We start from the raw sequence: 10,106 nt of genomic DNA on the forward strand, positions 1-10,106 counted from the left end.
AGAAGATTAATCAGGCAAGGTTTTATACAATGAATTGCATTAGCAAGAGTCTTGAGGGAGGGAGTTCAATTAGCAGATAATTGTAATAGCCTTAGGATGATCAGATGGTAACTTTGATTAAAGTTGAAGAGGGTGGGTCTGGGAGAGAGTAAAAGACAGTTATGTAAAACCCCGCAGAGGAAAACTGGCAGGACTTGATAAATGACTAGAAAAGAGAGTGTGTGGGGGAAATAAGACAGAAAAAGACAGATTAATTGATTCATCATTAATTGAGCACTTATCCTGACATAGGACCCTTGGAGGAGGAAATACAAATGTGTGACATAAGTATTGTTCTTTTAGCAGAATTACGCTATTCATAGGGGAAAAACTCATGGAAAACAAACAAAGATGTCATACATAGATTCTGGGGGTAACGGGTGAAGAGATAGTAGCTAGAAATGTGGAAACAAATGCAGGCCAAACGCATTTTGCAACTTAGAGATCAAGAAAGCAAAATAAATCATTGGAGACACTTCATTTACTAGGGATATGGTCTCAGATTTTCTGTTGTTTTGAGTCTTGATCTTTTCTGAAACATCAACAAATATGTGTCAATTTTTTTTGAAATTTATTTCAATCACTCAAATTCTTGTATAAATGTGAATATAAAGTAATGATATTAATATATACATGACCCTTTCATAACATAACAATCATATTTACATTTTAAGTCCAAGATAACAACTAAGCAAGTATGAATATGTATATAGAATATAAAATTTGTAAAAATGTAAAGAAAAATAATGCAATAAAGAGGTGATAAACTCAAGCTAGGTAAAACACAGAGAGATGAGATATACTGGCAGCAGCAGGGAGATCGAGTTTTTAAAAAATGGGGAAAAAAATGGAATGCTTAATCACATTCACTTCTATGCTCAAAAGTCATAAAGGAATGTAAGGAAGTGTTTTACTGTTGTTATTTAATGGTATATATAATGATACATAAAGGTTTATTTTCTGATGCAATCTGATAGCACTCAATGTGTCTAAAACTAGAAGCTTTATAATGACAAAATCATGTTTTATTTTCAGTTTAGAAAAGGCTTTGAATGCAACTGAGTATTTTTTTTTTTAATTTAAATGAAGGGGTTATTACAGCCCAGTCTGCACCTTAAAAATGTGTCCACTTTGGTCCTTAGGTTCTTTCATAGAATCCTATAAAGATGGTTTTCTTTTTGTTTGTTTGTTTCAAATTTTTACTTAAGTTCTAGCTAGTTAGGATATAATGTAATATTGGTTTTGGGAGTAGAATTTATAGCGATTCATCACTTACATATAATACCCAGTGCTCAACACAAGTGCCCTCCTTAATACCCATCACCCATCTAACCTATCCCCCACCAGCTCCCTCCAGCAACCCTCAATTTGTTCTCTATAGTTAAGAGTCTCTTATGGTTTGCTTCCCTCTTTCTTCCCCCCCCCCGCCCCACCATATTCATATGTTTCGTTTAAAATTCTGTAAAGATGGTTTTCTAAGTGAAAAACTGAACTGGCAGAAGTTTAAGTATTTTACACCATTAAGTCTCATTGGTAGAAAATAACTTCAGGAGGTTAATACTTGCTAAAAATAATCACGAACTGTATTTAATAGGAGAATGAACTAGGCCTTCAGTTTCATCTTGTTTTATAATTATGTATTGATGAAATTACAATACATAATGCTAGGCAGTAACCACTTATCTATGTAGTCTAGCCATTCCTTTCTTCTGTTAACCAACAGAATCATAGAATCGTTAGAAATATGAATAGATGCTCTTCCATTTTTTATTACTTAAAATTATTATCCACATTAAAAATAGTCCTAGAAATCAGTGGACACTTAGCCACGTCATGGAAAGACATATGCTATATATTAATAATAATAATGATGGCATTCAAATTGACAGCTTTTTAAATTAAAAAAATTAATAGAGACAGTATAAGAAGACTGTCACATCATTAATTAGTAATTTATTTGGGTACACTTTTAAAGTTTTTCTTTTGATTAGAGAGATTAAATTGGCCTATGAGCCTGCCTTTCTTTTCGGTCTCTGGCAGAAGTCATTACATGTATTAAACAAGATAGCAGTGATTTTTCTACTCATTAGAGTGAATTTTCTGCTAGGACCATCTCAGTCTTTCTGCAAGTGACAAGAGAGGGTGCTTTTCCATGAGGCTGACTGCAATTTCCTATATGCTGTGATATCTGACATTAGTCATGGCCAAGCCGGAAAGGAGATACTCAGCAGGTTTAGAACATGCAGTTCTAAATATACATGCCCTTGGCTTCTTGCCCACACCACACATACATGTATATAGGCCAAGGGCATTTTGACAGCTGCTTTCCAAAGCTGGAGAGCAGGAGTGTTTACTTCAGGCAGTAGCCAACAGATCCCAACTCTGTGTTTCAGCCTATTTTCATTGAAGAATTGGGTTTGGGGACAGAGTGGATTGCAGGATGTGTTCCTCCCTTCTGTGATCCAAAGGATACACATGTATACTATCTCCATGTCTAAAGTTTGGGAAATAGATAAATTTTGTAATTTTAAAATTAATCTGAGTTAAACACAAATGTTATAAATTTAAATAGGCAAATGACTAGATTTCTAATTATTTTACTAGGCAGTAGTGTCTTTTCATTATTGTTATTTTAATTATTTTATGGTTGTGTATATGAAAAAATACAAACCATTGATTTAAAAAACCAACAACATGGGGCTCCTGGGTGACTCAGTCCAGTCGGGATCCAGCCCTGCCTCTTCTCCTTGCTCAGCAGGGAGTCTGCCTCTCCCTGCCCCCTGCTCCTGCTGTCTCTTGCTATCTCTCTCTCTCTCAAATAAATAAAATCTTTAAAAACAGCAACAACTACATTGACTAAAAACAAAACCTTGGGGCGCCTGGGTGGCACAGCGGTTAAGCGTTAAGCGTCTGCCTTCGGCTGAGGGCGTGATCCCGGCGTTCTGGGATCGAGCCCCACATCAGGCTCCTCCGCTATGAGCCTGCTTCTTCCTCTCCCACTCCCCTTGCTTGTGTTCCCTCTCTCGCTGGCTGTCTCTATCTCTGTCGAATAAATAAATAAAATCTTTAAAAAAAAAAAAAAACCTTGAACAGAACTCTATCAATTATAAGCACCGCTTTTGCATTGGTTTCCAAATTATTTCAGGATACCCTGAGGCTGATGCTAGAATTGTGGAAGGTTACCCTTCCTTGAGATGGTCTCCATCGCTGCTCAGAGTAGATTCTAAACCTCTACTGCTCACAGCTCTTCCCTTGTATTTGTATTTTTTCTAAAGGCCTTATTCTCCTGTATGTGATGATATAGAGAAATTATATTATTAATTTTACTTAATGATATTATTAAATTTCAAGAAACCCAACTGGGAAGCATCAACATCATCTTTAACTTCTCCAATTTCTTGTGTACCCGGATCATTTTTCCCATCCCATAATCTAGTTATCAGGTATCTTTCAAATCATTTATTATTCCTGCTTCCCATTCTTAATGTTACCACACTCTGTTGGGCTGACATTACCTCTCACTTGGATGACTGTCATCACTTCCTAACCAGTTACTCAACCACGATCTTTCCTACGCTTAGCTGCCTGAGCTCTCTCTAAAGCTCTCTCCAGAGCTCTGCCAGAGCTCGCTTTCTCGCTCTCAAAACTACTTTGATACTAGGTTATGTTATTCCTTGCTCAAAAACTTTTCCTATTGCATAGCAAATTAAAAATACTAACAAAGCAGATAAAAATTTCCCCTCTCCTTATGGAACTAACACGAGACAGTTTTTGAAAATTAGAATCATAATAAACATATTTGAAATATGCTATTGTTTTTGCCAGGGAAGTTAAGGGACACTATTTGGTAGACAAGGTGATGTTTGATCTTGGCCTTAAAGCATGAATAGGAGTTGAGCAGGTGACATTGGAAAATAAGGAGAGCAAGAGAATATTCCAAATGGAGAAATACTATAAGTAAAGGCTAAATTTTTCCAAGTTTATTTAAAATTATTTCATAGTAGGTATTTGGAGAACAATATTTACAGTGCTGTTCATAGAGTGTTTTTCAGAATGTGTTTCAGGGACTATCAGTCCTGCAAGAGATCCCATGAGAGAAAATGGGAGGCTGATGAGAACCATGGCTAATTTAGTCTGAAATTCAGCACCTTAGGTTTGTCTGTCTGTGTTATGAAACTAATAGTGAGTTAACATATGAAAAGCTCTGGGGGGTCTTTAATTTTCCTTAAAATTTATTCAGAATTTTGTGAATAATTTACCATGGAAGCATGCCTCCCCTTTTTAAACAAGACCACTTTTAATATTGCTTTCAATTAATGTTATGTTAAAACTGCTTTAGGATATTTGGACAAATAAATAATCCCTGAGGTTCTTGCACTAAGAAAACTATCTTAATGTCATAAAAATGATTCTAAATAACAAAGACACATTTTACAGCCTAAAACTCTTCATAAGAGTGTATATATAATGTAGCCTGATATAGACTATTCTATATTAAGGACATAGACTTTTCTATTGACTCTTATTTTAGCTTTTGTAGATGAAATTTCACAACATGAATTACAAACTAAGACATTTTCTTTTCCAGCACTGAAAGAGATGGAGTTGCAGAAAGGCATAGTCAAAGGTGGGAAGTATTGCTCACTATAACTGACATTAACTGAGGTTAATACTTTACCTCTGTTGGTAAATTTTAAGTAAAAAAGAGAATTATCACCATCTTTATTGCAGATAGCAGAACATAGTTCATGACTGCATTGTTTCAATTGCCCAGTTGGGTGTCATTTTGTACAGAGAGGTCAGAATTAAGTAATGCTGTATCATCCTGCATTCACATTGGTTAAGGACCTTCTTGGAAATTATCCTCTTCCATCACTTAATTACTATCAAATAAATTTTTATATTATCCTAAATTCCTTTCCATTTCCAGAGACAGATACCACTCAAGAAAATTCGACTTGATTTGCACATGTAGATATAATCTATGTTCTAGTATAACTTATCTAACATCATTAATAGTTCTTTATCAGGGAAACATGGGTAATCGTGACTACCCCTGTGGAGTTTAGTGTAGAGTAAGTTAAATAAGATATGGAAAGTGTTTGGCATGGCCACTGTAACATAATCACTCAATATATGTAAATTATGGGGGCACCTTGGTGGCTTAATCGGTTAAGCATCTGACTCTTGATTTCGGCTCAGGTCATGACATCAGGGTTGTGAGATCGAGCCCTGCATTGGGCTCTGCAGCTCAGCAGGGGGTCTGCTTGAAGATTCTCTCCCTCTGTCCCTCCCCCAGCTCATGGGCATGTGCAGTCTCTCTCCCTAAAATAAATAAATAAATCATACACACACACACACACACACACACATATATGTGTGTGTATATATATAAATTATGGTGCTGATCACAATCCTGATACTGATGACATTACTAAAGTACTATCAATCTACTATCAAGTACTAGCATTTATAAATACTTATATTCCTGTTTGACTTGTAAATAAATAAGGTGGATAAGTAAAGTTCTCACAAGAAAGGCACTTGGTCTACTTAATGCACTTAATTTTAATCTGTGCAATTACATACATCAATTATATGAGGAAGCTTTTTAACATAGTTCTCTTAATTATAAATGTTGCTTATTTAGCAGTATTATTTGACGTAATTTAACTTGTCTGGGTTATAACTCCTTTGTATAACTTGAATCAATATCCTTGCATTATGGGTACATTTTCTCTGGATTTTGTTAGACATAGATCACCCAGAAAAGGTAGAGGAAAGCACAAGACAAAAACAAAGACAAAATGAAGAAGATGAGAAGTTGGCAAGGCCAAACAAATACCTCTACTTTCATGAGCAACAGAGGTTTGTTTTATTTTCTTCTCTCAATTCAGATCTTACAGTCCTTGGTGATTTACAAAGATTTAAGTCAGGAAAGGAAAAGAAAAAGCCCTTAGCTTTGAGATATATTTCCTGACTACCAATATCCTTCTTGCAATGTTCTTCTTGCAGGACACACCCAGTTATTTGGCAAAGCCTCCATTATCTGTTTATTTTAAAATGCTGACATATTGCATGGTGTACTGGGTGTTATACGCAAGTAGTGAATCATGGAACATTACATCAAAAACTAGGGATGTACTGTATGGTGACTAACAAAACATAATAAAAAATTAGTATAAAAAAATGTTGACATTTTAAATCATTCCTAGAGCATGGTAAAGCAAGCCTATAGAAATGGTGATGGAGGCAGGCACATTACTGCTGCAAAGCAAGGAATACGTCTTTCCTGGCAAAGGAAGAAAATCTGCACAAAATAAATACAGACTTTAGTGAATAGGAGATATGTAAACAATATTCGTGCTTAATTCAGAGAAGATAAACTTGAACTCAGTGTTTGTTCTCTGGGTAATTAGAGAATATACATATTGGGCTTAAGGTCATAGCTGTGCTTACACAGCACAGATGTGGGGTGCATTACAATTTCCCTAGCTTTCATGTCCATTCGATCCTATTCCTCAGTTTTTTCACCATAGGTAAATAATTTAACAATAGAGTACCACACCCAGGATGGTCCTGAAAGAGTTATTCCTCTCAGAAAAAATTACCCTTTCTCTCTAATTTGAAAGTTGAAAGAGTAAAATCCTTGAGATGTAGATGGTATACCCTGCTTTGTTGAGGATGGAAGTAGGAGAGAATAAAGATAATTTTAAAAGACAATCACAAATTAATAGTAGAGTCTCTTGACACATAGGAGCATGGTTTAGGACTAGAGTTATTCTATCCCTCCTAGAAATTTGGTGAAGTTGAATCCATAACTGTCTCCTTTATGTTCAAGTTAGTTTAAATTGCCACAGAAAATGTCTTGAATAATAGAATGATGGTAAAATGAGTAGCAACTTTATAGTATATACTGAAGCTTCTACAGCTTTTTTTTAGTTTATAATTGTGCTTAGGTACCTTTGTTTACTATAATTTTAACATATTTAGGAAAACAACTTTTTCCCCTCACTAAAAGGAAGAGTCCTTCAGTTGACATCTGATTCATCTAGAATATTAAATTTTAACCTCCTTTATTTTTATTATATTCGAGTTTTCTTCATTGGTACTATGAAACATGTTGTTTAAATAACAATAAATTATTTATTGGAAAAACAGTTAAACAAAATACACTGAATAGTTTTATGATATGATACCTATAAAATATTTTCTCCTCTGAATATAATATTATACATTTTCAAATAAATAGCAAACATAATATTTCTCAAACAAGGAATATTTTAGCTCTGAGATAGTACACGTGATTCTCCAGTTGCCATGCTAACTAGTTTTTATTTTACAAAAGCACAGATGTATGAAACAAGCAAAAATAGACAAGAAAAGGCAATTTTTCCAGAAATGGCACATTTGTTTAATCCAAACATTGAATTTCTCTTCTTTGCAACTGATAACTTTTGAATCTTTATTACAAATAAAGCATAGAAAGAGATTTTAAACTTCAGATTTTGCAATATATTTTTAAATAAAAGCCTATCAAGTCGGGATGGTCTACTGAATGACCCTGGCAGATATCAGAGGGTCATTCTCTGCATTATCAGGTTTCGTTTTAGGCATTGATGAGATTTACAAAATGCTTCTCAAACCTGGTGTTTAGAAAGAATGTCCATCCTGATATGAGGGATGTATTTTGACTTTATATTGCCCGAAAATATTGTCTTGTTTAGTTTTCTTTTATAAAGTGCCACTGGCGTGCTCTAATCATCAGGAAGCATTGTACTTCTATCTCTCACCCTTGTATATTCCCTGATGCCTTCAGAATGATATTGAATATAAAGTACTAAAATACTTTTGAACGTAGAAAAATTATAATCAAATAAAGAGGTCAATTCTACAGAAGGATTGACTTCTGCTTCAAAAGCCAAGCCTCAGATTTGACTTGACTTTGCTTCAGAATATGTACTTTTTATTCCTAGAAAACATTTCTAATCCAAGTAAAAAAGTGTTGACTTATGTCTGATCTCTTGGTTGCACAACTGCATGTGGCATATTTTTGAGCAAGAACAGTTTTATATATCCTCAATCATTATTTGATTTCTCTTTCTTAACTCCCTAGAAATTAGGAGTCCTGAGGGTTCTCAATAGTAAAACACCTCATGGGAGTCAATAGCAAAATACTTCTTTTTAAATAGATCCTAAGTTAAAAATAATTGAAATGCATTTTCTTAACAATCTGTCCAATTGCTGATAAGGACAATTTTGCTCCTCAGAAAATATCAGCTGGGTCTTTCTATGTAAAATTCCATGCCACTGACCAAGTCTCTGGAAAAGTAGAGGAACACATTATTCTCTCTTTTTCCAGTTCTGACCCCTAAGTTTTCTCATCTTCAAATTTCAAAGTTCACCTGATACCCCTTCCTTCCAGGGAAGCCAGTGTCCAATCTGTTCTGAAAGCCTGTGTGGTGATGGAGTACTTTGAAAGTAATTTGAGAATGTGATTAAAAAATAAATAAAATACACAGTGAATGTCTTTTCACCCATAACTTGAAATTAAATAGTCTGAAATGAAATCACAGAATTAGTATTAGCTTTATATATACAATATATAGTAGATGGCTTTAAAGGGCAAAAAGATGAAAACTGTTGTGGGAAATAGGACCTGATCTACAGAATGAGTCACAATAGCATTTCAGCATGTTAATTCCACGTCTCTTGCATTTGCTTTTTAACATCTGGCTCTTCTTTGGGCGCCTGGGTGGCATAGTCGGTTAAGCATCTGCCTTCGGCTCAGGTCATGATCTCAGGAGAATCCTAAGTTGGGCTCCCTGCTCTGCAGGGAGTCTCCTTCTTCCTCTACTGCTCCCCCCCCCCGCCTTTCTCTCTCTCTCTCTCTCAAATAAATAAATAAAATCTTCAATAAATAAATAGAATCTTCCTCTTCAACTGCTAGGAACATGGACAAAATTACAAGTACCCCTATAGTTTATAATTCAAAAGGTGGTTCATGGACCAGAAGCCTCAACATCACCTGGGAGCTTTTCAGGAATGCATAATCTTAGGCCCTATTCTAGGCCTGCATATCCTGAATCTGCACTTTAGAAAATATGCATTTTACCAAAGTACTCAAGTGATATATGTTCAAGTATGCAAAGCACTGCCCGACAGGAGATGTAGATACTTATCACTCGTCACCCTTTTCTGCCTAGATCCCAAAATGATCACAAGCATTCAACAGCTCAAAAATTCACCTCCATGTGTTTATTCCACATGAGCCAATGTGGTTTGGAATGAAAAATGTGAACAAGCACATTCAATTCCTGTATGGACACAGAGCGCAGTGCTGTCACATGCACTTGTCATCTATCTTTGTATCAATCTCCGATAGGTAATCTGACCTACCCGGTTGTTATTGTTGTCATTGCTGCTGTTAGTATTTACCTTCTCATAATACTAATGAAAAGAAGGTTTAAAAAAGTCAAGTAAAACCAAATAACTTTCCCAGTATTATACAATTAGTAAATACTGCACTATTTCATCAGGATTATTGAATTGCTTCCTAACTGATCTGAGTGCAATCTTATCCTTCATATTGCTACGGAACTGAAAATCTCATATGCAGATTTAATTCTACCAGTTACCTACTTAAAATCCTTTGATGGGCTCCCATATGATTTGGGAAAAACTCTTTCTGATTTTTCCTTGCATATCTTTCTTTCTATATGGGTTAGTACTGTGATTTTAGACTTTTTTCCAAACTAAATGATTTCTTTCTCTCATAACTTGTTGAAATGTGCTCTTCCTGTTACTAAAACATTCTCCTTTCCTTTATTCATATGCTCAACTAAAATTCTTTTTTTAAAAACCTGTTTCATCACATTCTTTAAGAAGCCTTCCCAGACATCTCAATCTAATATTAATGCACCCTGCATCTGATTTCTCAGCCCTTATCCCATGCTATTAGGATAATTTCATTCCTGTCAGCCTTACCTTTGGAACTACAAGCTTTTGAGAACAAGAAACATATTTTATTTCTTTTTTTTTTTTTCCCTGCACTGGTTTTTAACAGA

The sequence above is a fragment of the Ursus arctos genome, unplaced genomic scaffold (genome assembly GCF_023065955.2).
Source record: "Ursus arctos isolate Adak ecotype North America unplaced genomic scaffold, UrsArc2.0 scaffold_4, whole genome shotgun sequence".
Classification (NCBI taxonomy): Eukaryota; Metazoa; Chordata; class Mammalia; order Carnivora; family Ursidae; genus Ursus; species Ursus arctos.